The 25,521-nt window shown below is 39.9% G+C and overlaps 1 long non-coding RNA gene across 1 annotated transcript in view; it reads left to right on the top strand.

Moving 5' to 3' along the window:
- The window catches only part of LOC134342877 (uncharacterized), a 73,415-nt gene that overhangs the window by 33,206 nt on the left and 14,688 nt on the right, over positions 1-25,521 (top strand). The window contains exon 2 of the long non-coding RNA XR_010017132.1: positions 1,642-1,717. This is a non-coding gene — a long non-coding RNA (uncharacterized LOC134342877). The remainder of the gene's footprint in view (positions 1-1,641; positions 1,718-25,521) is intronic.

Raw genomic sequence — 25,521 nt, 5'->3', positions numbered from 1 at the left:
GGAAGAATAAAAATCCTCGTATAAATAAAGCTCACCTTCACAAAACCAAACAGAATGGAGGCTTTGCCTTACCCAATTTTAGGTTATATTAGTGGGCACTTAATATACGAAATATTACGTTCTGGATATATTACATTAACCATGAGAAGTGCCCTATATGGGTTTCTTTGGAAGTCAACTCTGTTATGAAATTTTCCATTATTTCTTTACTTGGATCCTCGCTTCCTTTATCTTTAAGTAAACTAACTGATTTGACGGTGGTCAAACATACTTTGAGGACTTGGTTACAGTTTAGAAAACATTTTGGTTTATTGAAATTCTCCCTCTTCCTCGCTTCCTTTATCTTTAAATAAACTAACTGATTTGACGGTGGTCAAACATACTTTGAGGACTTGGTTACAGTTTAGAAAACATTTTGGTTTATTGAGATTCTCCCTCTTGAGTCCCATCTTTTCTAATTGTTTTTTAAAATAATCTTTAATTGACTTATCTTTTAAAGAATGGGATAGATTGGGTATTAAATGATTTCAGGATTTGTTTGATGGAGGGAATCTCTCTTCTTTTGTGCAACTTTCAACGAAATTTAACCTTTCAAATACCTGTACCCACTTTTCTCGATACTTACAGATTAGAGATTTTTTAAAATCTCAATTAAAGGAGACTGGGAAAGTCTCCTTTCCCCAGACTTTATGGGATACTGTGATCATATTACTGTGATTTAAATGTAATGTAATCGTATTACTTGTATCCTTATGAATTTTGTATTTGTATTTATGCAATTTATACTCTTCATCTTTCAATATTTTTATTAATATTGTATCTGAGAAAAGTAATGAGAATAAGAGGCCAGACAGATTTGGAGTTGTGTAATGAGGAGGAGATAGAGCAGTAGCCTTGGTCCAATTGAATGGTCTCGCTTTAAGGACTTTTTATCTTGTTATTTCATGTTCTTGTTTTTGTTTTGCTATTTATTTTATATTTGCAGTTGTCATTTTGTGTACTCTAGTTGATCTTTCATTGATCCTATTATAGTTACTATTCTATAGATTTGCTGAGAATGCCTACAGGAAAATGAATCTCAGGGTTGTATGCGGTGACATATGTATGTACTCTGATAATAAAATTTACTCCAAGCATTTGAATTTTGAACTTTGAATGGTTGAACGGAATGAATCTATTTCAGTTTCTCTTTCTTATTATTAAATGGATTAAAGAATATTTTAGAAATGTAGAAGAGAGTTACAGGAAGGGGCAAGAGGTAATGTAGAGTATGATTTAGAAATTGAGAATATGGAGGAAGGTCAAGTAAAATGGGATTAAAGGACAAAGTGGAGTAGAATTAAGGGTGTGAGCAAAGCCAATTAATTTATAGTAAGAGTAATGCTCAGAGAATTATGCAAATAAACAAAAGTATTAAAGGCCAGGAAGAATAGGAAACTAAAGCTCAAAATTCAACAATACTAACTTATTTTAATACTCTCTATTTTAACATAGCAAAATGACTCCAAGAAGTCAAAAGCATGATCATTTTTTTCGCCAATATACAAAGATACCAAAAGTTTGATCAAGGAGATGGGTTTTGATGGGTCTTTAAGAGCCATCCCTTAAAACTGACCAACTCTGTTTCTTTTCCTCCTCTAGGTGTAAGGGTGAAGGTGCCTGAGTGCCTTCAACGAGAATTGGAGGCAGGGATCAAAGAAACCAACATTTCTTACTGGTAACATTGCAATATTAACATTTCAGATTTATCCCCTTTATACTGTTTGATCTCTTTCTCACTAGCACACTCTGCATTAGCTATCTTCCACTCCTGTAGCACCTCACCTGTGGCTAAGGCTGTTTTAAGTACCTTTGTCAGAACTACTGCAATTTTTGCTTGAGCCTCCCACAAAATCCAAGGGATCATCTTGTCAGGTCCTGGGGACGTATTCTCCCTCCTGGTTCGAGCAAACACCTCCTCTTCTTTAATCTGGATACTGTTCATGATCTCCCTACTGTTTTTCCTCGTTCTATAGACTCTGTGTCTGTCTCACGAATAAATAAATATAGATGCAAAAAAATTCATTTAAGATCTTCCCCATCTCTTTTGCTGCATGCATAGATGACGGCACTGATCGATCTTCAAGTGGACTAATTTTGACCGTTGCTATCCTTTTGATCTTAATAATCTGTAGAAGCCCATGGGATTCCCTTTCACCTTGACTGCCAGAGCAACCTCATGCCTTCTTATAGCCCTCCTGATTTCCCTCTTAAGTGTTCTCTTGCATTTCTTATACTCCTTAAGCACCTCATTTGTTCCTTGCTGCCTATACCTTTTAATACCTCTCCTCCTCCTTCCTAACCAGTGCGGGTGCAATAGTCCCATTTGTACAGGTCCCACTTCCCCTGGAAATGAGCCCAATGATTCAAAAATCTGAAACCCTCCCTCCTACACCATCTCCTTAGCCACTTGTTAAAAAGTATTTTCTTACTGCTTATAGTTTCATTAGCACATGGCATGGGTAGCAATCCTGAGCCCACCACCTTGAAGATTCTGTCCTTCACATCTAACTCACTGGGCTCACTTTTTAGGAACTCATAACCCTTCTTGCCTATCAACGTGGACCACGACCTCGAGCTGCTCACCCTCCACCTTAAAAGTGCTATGAACAAGATGTCCCTGACCCCAGCATCTCGGAGGTAACACACCATCTGAGAATCTTGTTTTCATCAACAGAACCTCCTGTCTGTTCTCTTAAACAATGAATCCCTTATCACTACTCACATTTTCTCTCTCCCTCACTCACTTCCCTTCTGAGTCACAGAACATGACTCAGTACCAGAGATTTGACTGCTAGGTCATAGCCCCAATAGTATTCAAACCAATATATTGAAGAAAACAGCCAAAGGGGTATCCTGCGTTGGCTGCCTTTCCCCTTTCCCTCTCCTGAAGGTTATAAAGTTACCCCAAGTTGTGCACATTAAGTGTAACTACCTCCTTGTATCTTCGGTCAATCTACCTCTCCTCCTGATTGATCCAAAGATCATTCAGCTCCAGCTCCATTTTCCTGCAGTTTGTAAGAAGCTGCAACAACTGATTGCACTTCCTGCTGATGTAGTTATCAGGAGATATCCACAGATAGGCCCCACTCACTTTTTAAATCTAGTGCATAGCAGAAGCAACATCTTGCCCGATCTCAAGCTCCGCAGAGTTACAATTGGCCCCGCTCACTTTTTAAATCATGGTATGTGTTAGGGCATAGATAGTATATTTGGTCACCTCAAACCTGTAGAGTATAGACCAAGGGATGCTGCCTAGGTGTGTTTTAGAATAACTGAGTTACAAATTGGAAAGACATAGATAAGGATTTCCACAGCAGATGAATGAGACAAGTGAGAAATTGAGAGGTTACCAATCTGGAAATAATCATTGAGTTTCAAACAGTTTCCAGGGAAAGAGTGGTACTGATAACTCAACATTTACAAGGGTACACAAAAGACATACAATCTTCTGGAGGAACTCAATGGATTGACTAGCATCTGAGGAGGTGGGGGAAGAACAGTTGACATTTCAGGTTGAAACCCTGCATTAGGACTGGCAGTGGAATGGACTGCACTAATTGGATTACCTCTCCCATTTCTGGATTGCCTCTGTCTCTGTATCAGAAGGCAAGCTACTCCTTAATATTTACTATAATCACAAATAAAACAGTTACCTAGACTCTTGTAAGGATGCCATCTCTTTCTCCCAATTTCACTGTCTCCTCTATATCTGCCTTCCATTCCAATATAGCTGAAATGTGTTCCGTTTTTCATGATAGGTTGCTTCCCTTCTGCTCTGGTTGATGGAGCCCTTACCCACATTTTCTCTTTTTTTTTGGACTTTGCTTTCATCCCAGCTTCCTCCAGACACAAGAGATAGGGTTCCCCTGATTCTCACCTTTCACCCAGAGTCTCTGCATACAATGCATCATCCTTTGTAATTTCCTCCAGCTGTAATGAGATCACACTACCAAACCTTCTCCTCCCCACCACTTTCCATCTTCCACAGGGACTAGTCCATCTCTATTCAGCCCTTCTGACCCCGGCATTATTCTCTTTAACCAAAGAAGTGCAACACTTATTCTTACACCCCTCTTCCTACCATTTGTCTAGCTGAGGCAAAGATTCATGTGCACCTTCTCCAAACTTGTCTACTGCATTCGATGCACTTGATGTGGCTTTCTATTCATTGATGACACAAAGGTTGGGTGTGTTGTGGATAGTGTGGAGGGCTATCAGAGGTTACAACGGGACATTGATAGGATGCAAAATTGGGCTGAGAAGTGGCAGAGGAGTTCAACCCAGATAGGTGTGAGGTGGTTCATTGTGGTAGGTCAAATATGATGGCAGAATATAGTATAAATGATAAGACTCTTGGCAGTGTGGAAGATCAGAGCAATCTTGGGGTCCGAGTCCATAGGTTAAGAAGGCATACGGTGCATTGGTCTTCATCAATCATGGGATTGAATTTAAGAGCAGAGAGGTAATGTTGCAGCTATATAGGACCCTGGTCAGACCCCACTTGGAGTACTGTGCTCAATTCTGGTCACCTCACTACAGGAAGGACATGGAAACTATAGAAAGGGTGCAGAGGAGATTTACAAGCTTGTTGCCTGGATTGGGGAGCATGGCTTATGAGAATAGGTTGAATGAACTCAGCCTTTTCTCCTTGGAGCAACGGAGGATGAGAGGTGACTTGATAGAGGTGTACAAGATAATGAGAGGTATTGATTGTGTGGATAGTCAGAGGCTTTTCCCCAGGGCTGAATTGGCTAGCACTAAAGGGCATAGTTTTAAGGTGCTTGGAAGTAGGTACAGAGGAGATGTCAGGGGTAAGTTTTTATTTATGCAGAGAGTGGTGAGTGCGTGGAATGGGCTGCCAGCAGCGGTGGTGGAGGCGGAAATGATAGGGTCTTTTAAGAGACTCCTAGATGGCTACATGGTGCTTAGAAAAATAGAGAGCTATGGGTAAAGCCTAGGTAGTTCTAAGGTAGGGACATGTTTGGCACAGCTTTGTGGGCCAAAGGGCCTGTATTGTGCTGTATGTTTTCTATGTTTCTATGATGAGACCAAGCATAAATCAGGTAACCAATTTGCACTCTTTCCACAACAGCCATCCCAAGCTTCTGACATCAACCTGTCCTCAGCCTTCTCCATTCCCAGGGCGAGGCCCGATGTAAACTACAGGATCAATGCTTAATATTCAGCCTGGCTAGTCTACAACCCAATGATATGAACAGTGAATTTTACTATTTGACATAATGCTGACCTCTGGTTTCCAGCTCACCTATTCTCTGTCTCCTGATCCTCCAAATTATAAGGACAACTTTGAGATATCAGAATGAATAGATTCTTTAAATCCCATTGATGCAACCAATGATAGCAGGATGAGGTCTAGTTAAATTTGATGTGTAAAATACGACAGAATGAAGAGCACAAAGATAGAATAAGGAAGGCAAATGAAAAGTGACTAAAAAGTGGTAGGTGAAAAGAGGGTGCATTATGGCCAACTATTTTGGGAGTACATTTGTTTATAAACTCAACAAGCTGTATAAATGAGATGGTAAAGTAGTTGTATTAATCAAGCATGGTAAATCCAAATAGGCTAGACAGGTGGCAGATTGGATTGAAGTTTTAAGTCATGAGCAATACCCTGCTCTCTGCCAGTCTTACACGTATTGGACAAAGATAATGGTTGAAGTATCTGTAACACTGCCAGCATCACTTGTGGTCACACCTTTCTGTCCCCTTTGTCTGACTTCCTACACTACTTCATCTAAGATGAAGTGAGCCCCTTTTAGAAGAAAATATCCAGGTAATATTTCAATTCTCTAATTTCTGGTAACTGCTCCTCCTCTGTCCCTTTTTACTTTTCTTTCACTTCCTGATTAACCTGGCTCCCATCACCATATCTCTTTCCCCATCCCCATCCTCTCTATCTGCTCATCACTCACATACTTCTATTAGTTCCTCTCTTCACCTTCCTTCCTTTATTCCATGCTCCACTTTCCTCTCCTGTCAGATTCCGTTGTCTCTAGCCCTTCACCTCCCAGTTTCTGACTTGTTTCCAATCTACCCCCTCTCCCATCTGCCTATCACTCTCTGCAACTGGATCCAACTATCACCTACAAGCTCTTGCTCTATCCCTTCCCTCCACCTTTTAAATTGGCTATCTCCCCTGTCTTTCAATCTAGTTGAAAGGTCTTGACCTGATATGTTGACTGTCCATTTCCCACCATAGGTGCAGATGACACACTGAGGTTCTCCAGATTCCTGTACCTGCAGTCTCTTGTATCGCCGTCTTAATATTTCCTATTGCTATATTATTATTATTATTATACACATCTTGCACCCTAGTTTATCAGCCCCAATACTTGAACTGTAGACACACTGCAGACGTGGTTGCCATGGTTTTTAATAACTTTCCTCAACTCCCAAATGCTACAACCAGATTATCTGCCCTCTCTCACATTATATACTGTCTTTATTGTTTGGTAGCACATCCTTTTGCAGGTAGACCTTTCTATTGTAGCTAGGAAATTTGACTAAGGGTTTGTTGCCTATTGGAGAAGATGATCTGGCTAGGAGCATCCTCATTTCTTCATAAGATTATCTGGGACATTGCTTGCAGTTATTCTGTCTGCTGTACCAGGATATTGCTCTCTGTTATCCTGAATGAAATGTTCACCTGTGTTTCTCCGGCCTCTTTACTGTCACCTTAAGTGCAAGGGATTAATTGCATTTCTTCAGCTTCATGGTTAAGACATATAAACAGAAAATACTGGAGATACTCAATAGGTCAGGCAGCATCTGTGGAGAAATAATTAATGTTTTAGGTCCATGATCTTTTATCAGGATAAAAACAGATATTCTATCTCTATTCAATCTCAAAGTGCTGGCAATACTCGGCAGGTTAGGCCATTATCTGTGAAAAGAACAACAGAGTTAACGTTTGGAGTCAAAGCCCCTTTGTTACCCTGGGTGTTTAAACTGAAACCTTAGCTCTGTTTCTCTTCCCACGGATGTAGTCTGACCTGCTGAGTTTGCTAGCATTAAACAACAGGAATTCTGCAGATGCTGGAAATTCAAGCAACACACATCAAAGTTGCTGGTGAACGCAGCAGGCCAGGCAGCATCTATAGGAAGAGGCGCAGTCGACGTTTCAGGCCGAGACCCTTCATCAGGACGAAGGGTCTCGGCCTGAAACGTCGACTGCGCCTCTTCCTATAGATGCTGCCTGGCCTGCTGCGTTCACCAGCAACTTTGATGTGTGTTGCTAGCATTATATGTTTTTACTTTAAGTTTTCAGCATCTGTGCTTTTTTTATTTTCATTTTCTTTCAGAAACTGTTCAACCCCCACTGTTACCCTCGCTTCTCATAACTCATGAATTTAAGTTTGAGGCAAAGCCCCATCCTTACTCCATCCCTGATCATGTTGTACTCTTTCTAAGAGCTAAGCTTCTTTGTCAGCTCCATTCCCACAGAATTGCTGACCATGGTATTTTATCTTCCCCAACATACCCAATGCCCTCTACTCATGTCAGATAAAAATTAATATTGCTTCCTCCCCCTCTGGTAGTTATTTTCAAAGCTGTTGTGACAAAATTGTATCTGTGATCTCTCCCACGTAGTAAATTCAAATCTATTTCTGACTCCCAAAGTGATTAATCACTTCACTTGTAGACTAATGACACCCATTCTTCCTCGCTATATTCATTCTCAATCTTTCCACTACTGCCCAAATTGTAATGTAGACGTAAGAGACAGCTGGCATTGGAGCAAAATAAACAGGCTCAGGAACTCTAAGTTAGGTAGCATCCATGGAGAGAAATGGACTTCCCAGCCTCCACCCTTCCTTCCCCCACCTGACTCCATCTGCCAATCAACCCCTCCTTACCTAGACATGGCCGTAACCTTGGGTGACTGTCTTGAATGTTTCTCTTGTGAGTGCAAGACCCTGTTGGACATTGATAATGTAAGATGACACAGGCCTATTTCCCTTGTTTGGTGACACAACAGACGGGGGGAGCTGTGTGGCCCTGGCTGTAGCAAGGACTAGACCTCAAGCCACCAGCTTACCTGCTCCAGTGCAGGAGAAGAGACATCAGAGGTGGCATAGAGTGGCTTCTATTCTCAGTTGGGGACTGGCCTCTCCTGTCAGTGCTGCCCTCCAGTGTGGAATGACAGACTGGATTGTGTGTGCATGTTTGTCAGTGCACTGCTGAGAACTGCACCATCAATTTGTGGGGCATATCACTCAGGGACTTAGGCTATACATATGTTTTTTAGCTCACTATATTAAATGTGCTGTGTTTGTTTTGCACCTTGGCCCCAGAGGAACTCTGTTTCATTGGGCTGTATTCATGTATGGTTGAATGATAATTAAACTTGCATTTGATTTGAAATAGAATGATGAATCCTCAAAGGAGAATTGGTCATGCTGCACTAATAAAAGGCAAACAAATTGTAATGGGCATGATGAAAAGTGCTGCATTTAGGATCAGTTACTTGCCCTTTATTTAATTACCACATAGAAGTGTAAGGAAAGAGTTAAATTTGCTGGAAGTCATTTGATTCCTCATTGATATATGCTTACAGAAAGGCACTTGTAAGACAAAATAGTATTAGCCTGGAATTACTCTTCCCTCTTATATATAATGTTAATATAATTTTGAAATCTATATTCATATAATTGTGAAATACCCTGTAATTATGTATTAATAAATATAATCCATAAATGTTCTAAATGATAAACATACCACAACCTTTACTTTGAAATATTATAGAGCTTCAATGTATTTACATTCAGTTTTCAAGTTACAACACTGTTTTAAGTTGTAACAATAAATACAGAATGGAAGTCAGTACCTCATTGTCAATAAACCGACGGCCCATTGAGTGCCGGTGCCGTAATATGCATACAGTATTTAAAGTGCTGCGCACTTTTCAGGCGGTGTAAAAAAAAAAATTCCCTGCTCAGAGCAATAGCTGGTCTGCACAGCTGTAAAAATAATTAGAGGGAACATTGCTTAGACTGTGGGAATGTTTTGAGAATGTAGAAGGGGACCAGTCCAGAGCCTTGAGAGCATATAATGATGAAAAACATGCTTGTATGGGAAAGGAAAATTATGCGGGTACAGGTATCAAATGGCATCTTACCATGGGAAAGCTCTAGGGTAAGGGGTTTTAAAGAACATTAAAAAGGGCGATTTCTTTGTACAAACTGAAATCTTCTATTAGGCAGGATTACAACTAGTGCTAATATATAGAGACAGAAGCATTAAGAGACAGAGAGGGAGGGAGGGATAGGGATAGAGATAGAGAGAGAGAGTAGAAAATTATGTCAGACTCTTGTTGTTCCCTCCAGCGTTTTATAGATTGGCTTGGTGACTGTTTGATAAACATTTTGATTCATTCAATATCTCATCAATATTTTCTTTTTTATGCATTTTATTATTTATATGACACCAATAAAGTAACTTCCTATAACCTCAAAACTTGTATAGTACCTCCTTTGTGGATACTTCTTGGTGATTCAGGAAAGAACAAAGAAATAATTTCAAAATATTTTCCTTACAAATAGTTCATTGGTTAAAAGCATAATTTATAGGAGAAACAGGCAGATAAAGTCAATTCAGAAAAACAAATCTGGCTTGATTCTTGTCCCCCGTGGATCTAACTATGGTAGCATTGCATTTACATAATATGAAATTATGTTTCACAATACTGACAGGTGTTTTATTTCCATAAAGCCATGTTCAACTTTTATATCTTGCATTTAAATTGCATTATTGGTTAAAAATGTTTTGTGATATCCTGAGTTGTAAAGGACACATTTATTCCCATTTTACTTTTCTGTCCAAACAATGTTCAGTGCTTCATGGAAATAAAAAGGAAAGTCTGTGTTTTCTACTGAGGTTACAGAAATCTTTTTTCTCTTTCAACCTGTTTAATATTCTTCCTCTGCTCACAATACTGAAATTCCCAGTGGGAACAAGGGAAGATCCCTTAAGAGATTGTAAAAGTTTTAGCCAAAGAGAAGTCAGTCAAATTCTTAAGAATCCCTTTGTTTATTCTCCAGTTAAAGGAAATAATGGAATTTTGAAAGAAAACTTCAGCATTCAACTCATTACAACATCCCTCACATATGGGAAAGGGATTTCAAATTATTTACTACCATTTCACCTATTATCTCAGGAAATAAATTTTTTATTTTAACATAACTAAGTCATTATGACATCACTAAAGTAGAAATTTGCTATTTTTGTAATGAGTGGCACTGAAATATGAGATACATTGCAGAAGAATGATGTCACCGGATAACAGTTTATTAAAAAATCATAGAATTTGTTCCAGTGGTAAGTTCCATTTCTCACAAGAGATTCTGCATATGTTGGAAATTTTGAGCAACACACCGCTGGAGGAATTCAGCAGGTCAGACAGCATCTATGGAGCGAAATATTTGACTTTTCAAGCTGGGATTCTTCATTGGGACTGGGAAGGAATGGGACAAAAGCCAGAATAAGGCGGTGGGGAGAGGGGAAAGAGTAGAAGCAGGCAGGTGGTAGTTGGGTCCAAATGAGGCGGAAAGTGAGTGACTAAGGATGGATGATGTGAGAAGCTGGGAGCAATTTGTCCTCTTGATTGTATTTTTACTGTGCTATTTCCTACTTAGTTTCTCTTTTTAATCATATGCCTATGTCTAACATGCATCAGATATTAAATGTATGTAGTGAAGTAAATATTTCAAAATAATGGAAACATTACTGAGGCATTTCCCACTGCCTTGCTTTGACAGTATAGGGGCATGCTGGATAGGATAAGAGAGTGGGAAATAAAGTCTGACAATGGGTACCAAAAACATGCAATAAAGCATTTTCCAACTAGGCAGTGGTAAAAATTAAAATGAGAGGTATGTGGTTTGGTACCAGATGGCTTACCAGGCCTTTACATTTCAAAGTCAGCAGAAGTAAAAGCAATACCATTATGTTCATATCGGGGATGTTTACATTTAATCTGCTGTTCAGACTGCTGGCTCCAGCTGCAAAGCCAATAACGATTTCCATCAGGTAGCATCTTTACCAACTCAGGCAAATCTGAGGAGTTTCCAGATGTTCTTAACTTGAAAGGCATCTTTACAGGGAGACACAAATTGCTCAAAAAAGGTAGATGTGTTGTTCCTTTCATACTTGCAGCTGTAATTTTGCACTTCCCCACAAGGTTTTGAGCTCTGGATTTCTCTTATGATAGATTCTGATATCATTGGATGCAAGCAATTATCATATTTGTATCACTTTCACATATTAATTCCCATTGCATATCCATCCCTTGCTTTTAAGTGTTCCAAAAAAACAAAACTAATTACTGTATATGATCCAATTTTAAGCATAAAAGTAGTTTAAATATAATTATGTAAGTGTTGCTGAGTGAGGAAAGAACACATTATTGGGGGTGGTGGTGTGGGAAGGATGCCTACAAATTATTCCTTCTGGAGTATTTTATCCACCACACAAATTTCATTATTTGGAAAATATAGCTTGCATAATGCTGCCACATGCTCATTACCTTGCATTGCTCTAATGTACATTTTTATCATTGATTACAATTTTGACAAGTATATTTTTCTACTTACCAAGCATGGCAAGAAGAGACCACTTACAATCCACATTCTAACGTATTAAAGATCCTCGCTGTGTAGTAGCTGGTACCCTTCTGCAGATAACACGTCATTACACACTGCTCAGTTGGACCAATCTATATGTGAACTGTACGTGAAGAAAAGTTGGAGGTTATTGGAGTTTGTGTAACTGTACATAAATTGCCAATTACTTCGAAAGGCACCATATTGACATGTCTGACTTTGCAGCCTGGGCTACCTCCTTAAAGGAGGCAATGTGAAATCACGGTCAGGTCAGAGCACTTGTCCTTGACAGATACAGTTCCACCTGTGATATGAAAAGTCATCAAAAGTCTGAATTACAAAAAAAACCGGCTCCTTTCAAGCTTTCTTTTTCCATTTAAATACTTTTGAAGTGCTAGGCTCTGGGACCATCTGCTAGCCTCTGAGAAAGCCTCTCTCAGTATTATTTTTATTTGCACCATCTTCTTTTGCACATTTGTTGTCTATCAGTCTTTGTATGTTTATGTATAGTTTTATGTAAAATTCTATTGTATTTCCTTGTTCCTGTAACTGCCTTCAAGAAAACAAATGTCAAGTTAGTAAATGCTAACATATATGTACTTCGAAATAAATTTACTTTGAACTTTGAAACAAAGTTCTTGGCCCAAAGATTGTTACATTTTCTTGTAAATATTTTTCTTGCAGTCAGAACAAAGTGTGGTTTCTTCACATAATTTCAACTTTGCATTTTGCTCTTGGCCCAAAATAGTGCTCATACCTCTGGCAATGCCTGAAAGGCATGTTTCTTCCTCATTATCTAGAAATAAGCACTGATTATCAGGTGTAGTCATATAAATCCAGAGTTAAAACACCTAACTGGCAGTATGGATAGATGTCGCTTATTGGTTCCGCTGCAGAAATTCTAAGGCTGTGAGCTTAGTTGTTCAAAGTTGCTTATCTGTTATAGACAAATCAAACTTTCTCATCTGTATTGCAGTGGGAAGAATAAAACACTACATTGAAGCATTACAACAAAGAATGTATATGGAGGGCATCTAACACCAGCTAGTTGACTGGGCAGTTAAGAATATCACCAAAGTGATAGTGCAGGATACTGAAATGGATGTTGATAATTAAAACCTGTCAGGAAGGGAGAAAGCATACAATCAGAGAGTCAGACAGGGGAAAAAATGAAGAAAAGACCAAGGTAGGACATTAAATGGTACTTTTTAGAAACAATGCTCAAAGGAGATGGAGGAACTGAGTGAAATACATGTTAGTAGGGAAGTGGTGTTAGGTAAATTGAAGGGATTGAAGGCAGATAAATCCCCAGGGCCAGATGGTCTGCATCCCAGAGTGCTTAAGGAAGTAGCCCAAGAAATAGTGGATGCATTAGTGATAATTTTTCAAAACTCGTTAGATTCTGGACTAGTTCCTGAGGATTGGAGGGTGGCTAATGTAACCCCACTTTTTAAAAAAGGAGGGAGAGAGAAACCGGGGAATTATAGACCGGTTAGCCTAACGTCGGTGGTGGGGAAACTGCTGGAGTCAGTTGTCAAGGATGTGATAACAGCACATTTGGAAAGCGGTGAAATGATCGGACAAAGTCAGCATGGATTTGTGAAAGGAAAATCATGTCTGACGAATCTCATAGAATTTTTTTGAGGATGTAACTAGTAGAGTGGATAGGGGAGAACCAGTGGATGTGGTATATTTGGATTTTCAAAAGGCTTTTGACAAGGTCCCACACAGGAGATTAGTGTGGAAACTTAAAGCACATGGTATTGGGGGTAAGGTATTGGTGTGGGTGGAGAATTGGTTAGCAGACAGGAAGCAAAGAGTGGGAATAAACGGGACCTTTTCAGAATGGCAGGCAGTGACTAGTGGGGTACCGCAAGGCTCGGTGCTGGGACCCCAGTTGTTTACAATATATATTAATGACTTGGATGAGGGAATTAAATGCAGCACCTCCAAGTTTGCGGATGACACGAAGCTGGGTGGCAGTGTTAGCAGTGAGGAGGATGCTAAGAGGATGCAGGGTGACTTGGATAGGTTGGGTGAGTGGGCAAACTCATGGCAGATGCAATTTAATGTGGATAAATGTGAAGTTATCCACTTTGGTGGCAAAAATAGGAAAACAGATTATTATCTGAATGGTGGCCGATTAGGAAAAGGGGAGGTGCAAAGAGACCTGGGTGTCATTATACACCAGTCATTGAAAGTGGGCATGCAGGTACAGCAGGCGGTGAAAAAGGCGAATGGTATGCTGGCATTTATAGCAAGAGGATTCGAGTACAGGAGCAGGGAGGTACTACTGCAGTTGTACAAGGCCTTGGTGAGACCACACCTGGAGTATTGTGTGCAGTTTTGGTCCCCTAATCTGAGGAAAGACATCTTTGCCATAGAGGGAGTACAAAGAAGGTTCACCAGATTGATTCCTGGGATGGCAGGACTTTCATATGAAGAAAGACTGGATGAACTGGGCTTGTACTCGTTGGAATTTAGAAGATTGAGGGGGAATCTGATTGAAACGTATAAGATCCTAAAGGGATTGGACAGGCTAGATGCAGGAAGATTGTTCCCGATGTTGGGGAAGTCCAGAACGAGGGGTCACAGTTTGAGGATAGAGGGGAAGCCTTTTAGGACCAAGATTAGGAAAAACTTCTTCACACAGAGAGTGGTGAATCCGTGGAATTCTCTGCCACAGGAAACTGTTGAGGCCAGTTCATTGGCTATGTTTAAGAGGGAGTTAGATATAGCCCTTGTGGCTACAGGGGTCAGGGGGTATGGAGGGAAGGCTGGGGCGGGGTTCTGAGTTGGATGATCAGCCATGATCATAATAAATGGCGGTGCAGGCTCGAAGGGCCGAATGGCCTACTCCTGCACCTATTTTCTATGTTTCTATGAGATGGAAGGGTAGCAGAGAGAAAAGGCATAATCCAAAAAGTTTAGTGGAGCAACGAAACGGTAAGATGCAGAAAATATTTATGTGAGTGTGTATAGGCTTGAGACTATAGCAATGCAGGACTTGGAGTAAATCAGTATATTAGGAGAGCAGGTAAAAAGGGTAAGACAATAATCATGAGGAGCTTCAGTCTACATACACACTGGACAGAACAAATGAGAACAATGGTGTGGAGAATATGTTTGTGGAATAGTGTTACACTAACTGCTATGCTTGGGAGGTGACATGGTAGCATAACGGCTAGCATAACACATTTACTACACCAGCGATCCCGCTTCCATTCCTGACACTGTATGCAAGGAGTTTGTATGGTCTCCCGATAACCACATGGGTTTCTTCCAGATGCTCCTGTTTCTAAAAGACATATAGGTTAATTGGTCACATGGGTGTAATTGGGTGACATGGGGTCATTAGGATGGAAAGGCCTTTATCTGAGCTGCATCTCTAAATAAATAAAAAATAAATAAATAATGTAAAAAAAAAACTCTGTCCATTAATGTGTAGAAAAACCAACAGAGAATAAGCTATTTTAGATCTAATATGGTGTATGGAATATGCAAGCATATGAATTAAGAGCAGGAGTCCCTTTAAGCATGCTTCGCCACTCAATAAAATGATGTAACTTCAACTCTGTATTCCCACCTTGACCCAGTAAACTTTTGTACCCTTGTTTATTAAGAATTTATCTATCTCTGCCTTAGAAATATTCAAATACTATAATTCGATCTCCCAGGAGGAAATGAATTTCAAGAACTCTCAACCCTGTGAGATAAAAGAATTTACCTATTCCTGTCTTAAATGTGTGCTCCCTTATTTTTAAGCCACTAGTTTTAGATTCTTCTATACCTTGACACATTCACCCTGTCAAGCCCCTTCAGAAACTTGTATGTTTCAATGAATCACTTCTTATTCTTCCAAATTCCTTCTAGTACAAGTTTAGACTACCCAATATTTTCTCATAAAACTAAATGCCCATTACAGACATTAGCCCAGTAATCTTTATCTGAACTATTTTAAATATATTTGCATCTTTCCTTAAATAAGGAGATCAGAACTGTACAGATATAACCTTACTAACTGAAGCATGATCTACCTATGTTTGCATTCAACTCCCCTAGCAATAGGTAACATTGTTAGCTTCCCCAATAATTTCTTACCTGCATACTAATGTTTGTCAATGATGTACCAGGACACCAAAATACCTTGCATTTCAGAGATCTAGGGTCTCTTGCCATTCAGATAAAATGGACAATGTCACATTATACTCCATTTACTATATATTTATCCACAACTGATCATATCCTTATCGCTTTGTAGCCTCTGCCACTCACACATTCAAAATGCAGGTCTGATGAAGGGTTTCAACTTGAAACGTTGGCTCTGTTCCTCTCTGTAGGTGCTGTCAGACCTGCTAAGTTCCTGTAGCAAATTGTGTGTGTTACCTGGATTTCTAGCATCTGCGGAATCCTAGTGTTTATTTAATGATACAGTATCATTAATATATGTACTTAAGGCACTAAAACCCAACAGAAAATAATCTGTCTAGCTATCAAAAGAAATTGAAGATAGCTTTACAACTAAGAAAAACTTAGGATGTTGCTATAGAAAGCAGCCAGGCAGATATTTTGAGAAATTTCAGAATTTGGAAAGAGAACCAAAAATATAAAAAGAAAGGTGAAAAGAAAATGGAAAGCAGAATCTATCAAATTCTCAATGGAAAAGTAGTAAGATTGACCACAGTTAATGTGGGCCCTTAACAGAATAGACAAGAAAAATAATAATGGGAAATATGCAGCAGAGAAATTGAATATTTACTGACTGTTTTTACGGAAGATATAAGGTCTCTCAGAAACAGTGGAGAGCAATAACCTAGAGTGAAAGAGGATTAGCAAATTAAAATTTGGAAGAATTTAACGGAATTTATGCAATTTTGATGAAGTTGGCTATGGAGAAAGTGAATGTTCTTAGAATGCTTTCAACAGACAAGAATAAACTACTAGTGTATTCTTCTTCTTCTTCGGCTGTCCATCGATTTCGATGTTGACTGTGCTGAGAGTTTAGTCTCTGCAGGCACATTGATGGGCCACAAGAGCAGCATTGGATCGGCATTGGGTTGCATTTGTGATTTTACTGGTCTAGCACCGAATGTCTGCGTTCATGACCTGCTTCATATTTCTTCTGCCTTTTCTCCTCTATAGCTGGGATTGACTTCTTGACAATGCAGTGCCAACTTCCTCTGTCCAAAGCATCTTTCTCCCAGGTGTTGACATTCATGTCAGTGTTCTTCATATGGTGCTTGAGCACATCTTTGTAGTGCAGCTTCTGACCACCATGCTTCCTCTTTCCTTCATGTAGCTCGCCAGAGAATACAGCTTTGGGTAAACGATCATCGCTCATTCTTGTGACATGACCAGTCCAACGCAGCTGAGAAGCTGTAATGAGCGATTCTACGCTGACTGTCCCAGCACATTTGAGCACCTCCACATCTGGTACCCTCTCTTGCCACTTGATGTGTAATATTTGGCGTAAATGCCTATGTTGTGTCTTGGTCAATTTCTTGACGCGTTTCCGATACAATGTCATCATTTCAGTTGAATAAAGCAGAGATGGTAAAACACCTGTGTTATACACTTTGACCTTGGTTGCCATTTTAATGTTGTGGCGAGACCAAAGTTGCTTCTGCAAAGCACGAAAGACTTTTGTAGCTGATTAAATTCTCCTCTCAACTTCCCGGTCTGATGAGTTGGTGTTGGTCACAGTGTGTCCTAAGTTTGTGAAAGAGTCAGAACATTTCAGCGCTACCCCATTGACCGATATGACTGGTGGTTGGGACAACACAGAGGAGGAGGCTGGTTCAGAAGTTCAGTGTTGGAGACATTGATTCTTAGGCCAAGAAGAGTGGCAGCAAACGAGAAGCGGTCTACAATTTCTTGACCACATTAACATCAGTAGCAACCAGGTTGAGTCATCTGCATACAGAAGCTCTCTGACACAGAGAGCTTCTTGATTTAAACTTACACTTAAACTGCTGCTGCCAAGGCAAAAAACACCCAGTGAAGCACCCAAGAAATTGGATGTCAACAAATTGGCCAGTGAGGAACATCAGGGGAGACTTGTCACAGCTTTGACATTATCTCTCCAAGAAGACAAAAGACCCTCTCAATGACCCAACCAATATTGAAGAATGCTGGAAGCAGCCCAAGAAAACCATCCATTCAACCGCAAGTGCGGTGCTTGGTCACCCTAAGAGAAAAACTCCTGACTTGTTTCAAGAACAAAATGAGTCAATTCAAGAACTGTTGGAGATGAAATAAAGGCTTTATATGTGTCACTTGAAAGAGAACTCTGAAAGAAGCAAAGCAGCATTTAAGGCCCTGAAAGAAGTTCAAAGGGAGATCAGGGCTATGAAGAACTGGTGGAATAAGAAAGCAGAAGAACTGCAAGCAATGTCAGACAGGAATGCCTACCATGGGCTCTTCTCAGGCCTGAAAGCTATCTATGGTCCAAGAAGCAATACAGTGGCCCCAGTAAAAACTGTAGATGGGAGCAGGCTATACACTGACAGGAAAGACATCATTGAGTAATGGAGGGAACACTTCTGTAACCTTCTAAACCAAGAAGGTGTGGCTGACCACAATGCATGTGAAAGGCTCACAACTAGACCGGTAAGACGAGCTATGTGGACTCATCACTATGACAGAACTTAAGACTTTAAAAGACACCAGAAGTGGTAAAGCACCCGGGCAAGATGGCATTCCATCAGAAGTACTGAAGCAAGGTGGCCCTGCTCTGAAGACTGAACTGTTGAACTTATATAATGCTTGTTGACAGAGTCAATGTCTCCCTCAGGACTTCAAAGATGCGCTGATAGTCACCATCTACAGGAAGAAAGGTGACCGTAGTGTTTGTGGAAACCACCGAGGAATCTCCCTTCTGTCCACAGCTGGCAAGATTATGCCGAAGGTACTGCTCAGCCGGCTCAAGATCATCTCAGAAGATGTGCTTCCTGAAAGCCAATGTGGCTTTAGGGCTGGAAGAGCAACCATTGACATAATTTTTACTTCGAGGTAACTCCAGGAGAAGGCAGTAGAACAACAGCAACCATTGTACATTGTCTTTGTTGATTTCTCACAAGCATGTGATACGGTGGACAGAGAAACATTCTGGGAAGTGCTCAAAGCTTATGGCTGTCCAGATAGGCTGGTTACGATGATCAAGTTGTTTCATGAGAACATGTCTGGCAAAGTATCTATTGGAGGAGATGTCAGCGAAGCTTTCATCATCAACCACAGGGTAAAACAGGGATGCGTTCTTGCTCCAACTTTGTTCACACTATATCTTGCTGCAGTTTTGGAAATAATGGACCATAATTTGGACAAAGGTGTGTACATCAGGACTAGTGTATTAGTGTATTGGGGACTGGTTAACAGACATAATATAGAGAGTAGGAATTTACCAACCATTTTAGAAGTGTAGTGTTGAGTGAATGTGACTAGTAAGTGTAGTGATAGAGGTATTAATGTTGCAGCTCTTCACAATGATTGGACTGAGGGGATCAAATGTAATCTGTATGCTCATATTTGTTGATGGTACAAGGGTAGGTGGCCATGTAGGCCACGAGGAGAGTTCAACAAGATATGGGCACCCTAAGTCCATAGGCCAGGACATGGAATATAATGTGAGAATAAATGAAGCCATCCATTTTGGTAGCAAATTAGAAAAGTAGTTTTTCTTTGAAATTTTGAGACACTAAGAAAATGTGGATGTTCGGTTGGACCTGGTGTCCTTACAAATCACAAAAAGTTAATATGTAGTTAAGGGATAGAGCAGTTAGGAATACAAGTGGTGGGTTGGCCTTTATCGCAAGAGGATTTGGAACACAAGAGTCTTGTTGAATTGTATAGTCCTCTGCTAAGATTATGCCTAGAGTACTATGAAGAAGTCTGGTTTCTACTTCCAGTGAGAGAGGAAGTGTAGTGAATTAGCGTTCTGGGATAAGACGCCAGGAGTTTAGAAGAATGAGAGTTCTTACGCAAGACAGGACCGATCCAATGGGTCAAGTTGTTACATAACAACTCAATTCTTTGTCACAGTGTAATAAGGTTTTGAATTTTCATTTTACTTTAAACCACTTGAAAATCTTTGCTGAAAATGACAAATATTATTGGCGTTACAACTGCACAATCATTTCATCACAGACGTACAAGGGACGTTTTTCAATTCTGTGGCGTAAGCAGATGCACTGTCACTTTAAGAAAATTGTAAGCCTGTGAATTGTACAGCACGGGTCACCGCATTGCACTTCTCCGCCCCACGCGAAGCAGCGAGGAACATGCCGAAGAAAAAGACAGAGAAAGGACACGCATCTTTTGCCCACCCACCCAACAAGTATATGGTCGCTGTCAACTTACAAGATTCGGATTCTCCGCACAGAGTGAATGCGACCGTTAAAGACGGCAGAGTGAACGTGTTTGGGCAGCACGTCGACGAGATCAAGACTAAAGATGGGGAGGTGCGATACAATTTCCATGGGTTTTCGAACGAATTTGAACTGCCTGATAACGTGGATCCAAATTCTCTCACTCTTAGTGTGGCCGATAATCAAACCATCTTAATCGAGGGGGACAAAATCGGTAGTCGAGGAAACGGCAAAAGACAAAAGGGTCCACCAAAGGTACCACGGGAATCTCGATCTCAGACCAGGGCTTACTCCGAGCCCCAACCCCAGCCCCTCCAAGAAAGTAGAAAAGATGATCGAAGTACTGAGAATAAAGAGAGTCTGCCAATGTCTTCGAAGGCGGGGAAAGACGAAGACCCACAAGCTGGACCACAACCATACAAGCCGATTCAGGAAAGCAAGATTCTTCCTTGTGATTCGCCAATTGCTAAGTGGACAAAGCCCGACCCGGTCTCGCCCCCACGCACTCCGTGTTGCCCCCTTTGCTGCGGCCCCGTATAACGGCCAGCCTGCAAGAAGTTAACAGACTTTTCCTGCATATACAGATCTCAACAAAAGGTGCAAAGTCTTGGCCAAAAAACTGAAGCCACACTTTAAAAAATGTAGCAGAAGATATTGCAAAACTTGCGAAGACTTCTATCCGGCTTCCAAAGAATGCTTTAGCATACAAAACTTCCACGCTGATAAATTTGACGGTGTAAAAATGAAGTACATTGAATTGGAGCTGGAACCACCGACTCCCCATTTTCACCTGTTTAATAAACCTGACAATTGTCCTTTCTCGTTGAAATTTATTCACAACTCATAAAATATATCGACACATTTTAATATAATTTTATTACAAATTAAATCAATCAAATGTTTAATTTGAGGTGTGACTTTAGAACAGTAAGATTTTTTTCTCCAATACGTAAGACTATAATAAAAGTAAAACATTAATTCTGGTCATATTAAAGATATTATGGCTTATTCCAAAATCCATGTTGATTTGTCTGACAATTACGGCCCCTGCTAGGTTAAACTCTGGTATGTTAATTGTTCATTGTAAATTGTCCTGTGATTAGGCTAGGGTCAAATCTGTGGGTTGATAGATGGTGCGGCTTATTGGGTAGTAAGGGCCTGTTCCACACTGTTTTTCTAAATATATATATAATTAAAAAAACAAAAAGATGGCAATGAGATCATGAGAAGAGTGAAAAGAGTGATTTAGCAAGCTATAATGAAGAGAAGAGAGGTAGACTAAATGGCACAATTTTGTAAGTGGGGACATGTATTTCCAGAGGGAGATTGTTTTGGTGTAGAAACAGAGTGACTGTGAATTTTATACTTGCTTAGAAAGAAAGAAAGAAAAATAAATGAGATTCTCAGTTTTACAATTTATGTAGTGGCAAAGGCTACAAAAGTAAAAGAAGTTATATTAAAAATTAATTGGACGCAGTATCAGAAAATAAGATTAGAAATTACATTGGAACTATGGGGAAGTCCAGAACGAGGGGTCACAGTTTGAGGATAAAGGGGAAGCCTTTTAGGACTGAGATGAGGAAAAACTTCTTCACACAGAGAGTGGTGAATCTGTGGAGTTCTCTGCCACAGGAAACAGTTGAGGCCAGTTCATTGGCTATATTTACGAGGGAGTTAGATATGGCCTTTGTGGCTAAAGGGATCGGGGGTATGGAGAGAAGGCAGGTACAGGATTCTGAGTTGGATGATCAGCCATGATTACTGAATGGCAGTGCAGGCTCGAAGGGCCGAATGGCCTACTCCTGCACCTATTTTCTATGTTTCTATTATCAAAAGGCAAATTTTTTAAACTAAATAACATCAAAGAAAATAGAATCCTTGACCCTGAGAGGTTGCCTGTGCACATTCTAAAATAGGGAAGAAATAGCAGAGCTACTTTTACATATTTAATAATGAATTCAGCAAAAGTTGGAGTTGTGTCTGGTAGAAGTAAAACTTAACTGATGAATTAAGAACCATTCAGAATAACTATCTTTTTGGGGGACAGAGCTTTAGACTTAGGATTACTTGATTTCAGTGTGTTTTGGAGATTTCTGAATTTACTAGCAACTCAGATCTTTCTACAAACGGGGCAAAAAGTGTTTGGTGTGGCAGGAGGAAGGGTCAGGGAGTGCAGAGAGAGGGATGTAGTTTATGAGGTGGTGTCAGTTTGCTATTTGCATTAATCTGCTGTCTGTTCCTGATGCATGGATACAAGGTTCCAATATCAGCCTGAATGCTTCAACTCCTCTTTGGAAGATCATTAGCCAGAAATTCCCAAGGGTCAGTGGAGATCTTTCATTTCTAAAGGTGACTTTGAAAGGTCTTGATAGCTATCTCTCTATCGAACTGGTACTTTATTTATGTAACAGAGTAAAGGGTAGAGTATCTGTTCTGTAGATCTCATGGAAGGCCTGCAAATAACACAATCCATTCTGTGGAGTGGATTAATTCTGATCAGATTCTGGGATTTTGGTTTAGGAGAGGACTAAGATGTTAGTTCACATCCTACTAGTGAATTAGAAGGATATTGAGGGGGCAAACTTGGTAATGCTTTACAGTATCTTGACATTGCAGGTCTCAGAAGCAGATGTCAGGGTAGGGATGACTGCAGCCCATGGACTATGAATTTTGTGTCTGACTTGAGATCTTAATCGACAAGCAATCTGTTACTAATTTAGCCTGACTGAGCATTGAAGGTGATGGCTAATTTCATTACTATGTTAATCTTTACTGAGAGGTAACTTCCGAGATATGAAAAGAGCTCTGTTTTCCCAGGGTCTTGATGTGAATCTTAACACAAGTGTTAGAGAAAATAATATTGAAATCCTGACTAAAGGAGACTGTGGAAATTACCATAGATACAATAACAGTAAACGTGAACTTCAAAAGCTAAATTTGAATGAGCATAACTGGGAGAAGGCCTATGTGGAATGAGTCACTCAAATTGCTAATTTTATTACCATGTAAAACAGTGTTCAAAATTATTAGGAGTATTAATAGAGGAGGTAATAAGAAATTATTTCCATATATGATAGGCCAATAACTAAAGAATACAATTTAAAGATAACTGGGGAAAGAAGCAAAGGGACGTACTTAAAAAGGTCAAAATTTCAGAGCCATGTGAAAGAACAGGCAAGTAAGTGTATTTACTTATTGATATACAGCACTGATTAGGCTCTTCCAGCCTTTCGAGCCACACTGCCCAGCAATCCCCGGATTTAATCCTAGCCTAATCACAGGACAATTTACGAAGACCAATTAACCTACTAACTGGTACGTCTTTGGACTGTGGGAGGAAACCGAAGCACCCAGAGGAAACCCATGCATTCACAGGGAGAACATATAAACATATAAACACAAGCAGCAATGTGAATTGATCCCAGGTCACTGGTACTGTAAAGTATTGTACTAACCACTATACTACTGTGCTGCCCTAACTACATTGGCACTGGCAATTAGGGCAAAGTACTTCTTTCTAAGTGGTAAATGTCTTTGCTTTTATAGATGTAAACAAGCCATTTACCTGTGCAGAGCTTGTAAGCATATGAGGGATCATTATGTTCCCAAAACTTAATAGCTAATGATTTAAATTTTAATCTTTGTTGTAAGTACTTGTTTAAATGCGCCATGCTAAAGTTGCATTTCCCACATCCCTTCCCTTTTCCTAATTTCTGGAGAGATGCTTCAGCATGCTGAATTTTATTTACGGTAACATTTTTTTCCTAAAGTGAATGTTGACTGTAGTCCTGACGAAGGGTTCCAGCCCAAAATGTCGACTGATCGTTTCCACGGATGCTGCCCGACCTGTTGAGTTCCTCCAGCGTGTTGTGACCGTAGTACTTAATGGTTGAGTGATTGCCCTGGTCAAGATTCTATAAAGCATTTATTATACATGAGCTGCATGAACTTGGGGTATATTTAATGATTTTTTGTGAATTTTCGATATCATTCTTTAAAGAAATGTGGTCAATCTAACTGGCTAAATGGCTAACAGGCAATCTAACATTCTAACTGTCTAACTGGCTGCATCACCATCTGGTGGGGGAGGAAGCGAATGCACAGGATCAAAATAAGCTGCAGAGAGTTGTAAACTTAGTCAGCTCCATCATGGGCACTAGCTTCATGGTACCCAGGACATCTTCAAGGAGCAATAGCTCAATAAGGTGGCATCTATTATTAAAGACCCCCATCACCCAGAACATGCCCTTTTCTCATTGCTACCATCAGGAAGGAAGTACAGAAGCCTGAAGACATACACTCAATGATTCAGGAACAGCTTCTTCTCCTCTGCCATCCAATTCTGAATGGACACTGAACAATACCTCACTACATTTTCTACTTTGCACTACTTATTGAACTATTATATATATATTTACTGTAATTCATTCTTTTCTCTATTATTATGTATTGCATTGTACTGCTGCTGCAACAACAAACTTCAAAACATATGCCAGTGATATTAAACTTGATTCTGATACAATACTTATTATCACCTACTGTACATCAGTGGCTTTAGAGATGTATACCTGGACCTGGACTTCAGAAGCATTTCCGTATTCACTCTTAAATAAGACTAAACAGTTTTCATATGGATCACATTAATTATCATCACAATTTTCTCATTTCCCTCTTGTAATGGCACTGAGATAAAAGAACATAATCATCACACTGGGCTTTGGTCGAAGCTTTTATTATTTGGGACCTTAGAGGTTTCAAGAAAACACCTATGAAATAGACCAGAACACTTGACTTAAAATGGTTTTTGATTATGCCAAAGATTCCTGAATTAGATAGCATTTATCTCATTCCATTCCTAGAAAGTAGAGACTAAAATGTGGAGTGCAAGAGTCACTAATAAACAATAATAAAGCAGATATGCAAGTCCTAATTAATTTGAAATTCCTTAATACTCTAATAGTACTTTTAGTATTTAGAACTTTAATAGTGGGAAATGTACAAATTATGTAATTGTTGCAATTAATTTACAGGTAGATTTGATGAGTATGCATTGCGATTATGCTCTTAACCACAACTTTTTCTTGTTTATTGCAGTCTGTTTTGATGTTTTTTTAGACTATAATTCCAATCTACAGATCAACAATCAAAATTAGTGTTCCATGGCGTATTATTCATCATATCATAGAAACGTAGAAAACCTACAGCACAATACAGGCCCTTCGGCCCACAAAGCTGTGCCAAACATGTCCTTACATTAGAAATTACCTAGGGTTACCCATAGCCCTCTATTTTTCCTGAGCTCCATGTACCTATCCAGGAGTCTCTTAAAAGACCCTATTGTATACACCTCCACAACTGTCGCCGGCAGCCCATTCCACGCACTCACCACTCTCTGCGTAAAAAACGTACCCCTGATATCTCCTCGGAAATCTACTTCCAAGCACCTTAAAACTGTGCCCTCTTGTGCTAGCCATTTTAGCCCTGGGAAAAAGACC

Source organism: Mobula hypostoma, chromosome 2 (assembly GCF_963921235.1).
Source record: "Mobula hypostoma chromosome 2, sMobHyp1.1, whole genome shotgun sequence".
Classification (NCBI taxonomy): Eukaryota; Metazoa; Chordata; class Chondrichthyes; order Myliobatiformes; family Myliobatidae; genus Mobula; species Mobula hypostoma.
The sequence above is the reverse complement of the archived record's forward strand: the minus strand, read 5'-3'. Positions and strand labels throughout refer to the sequence as shown.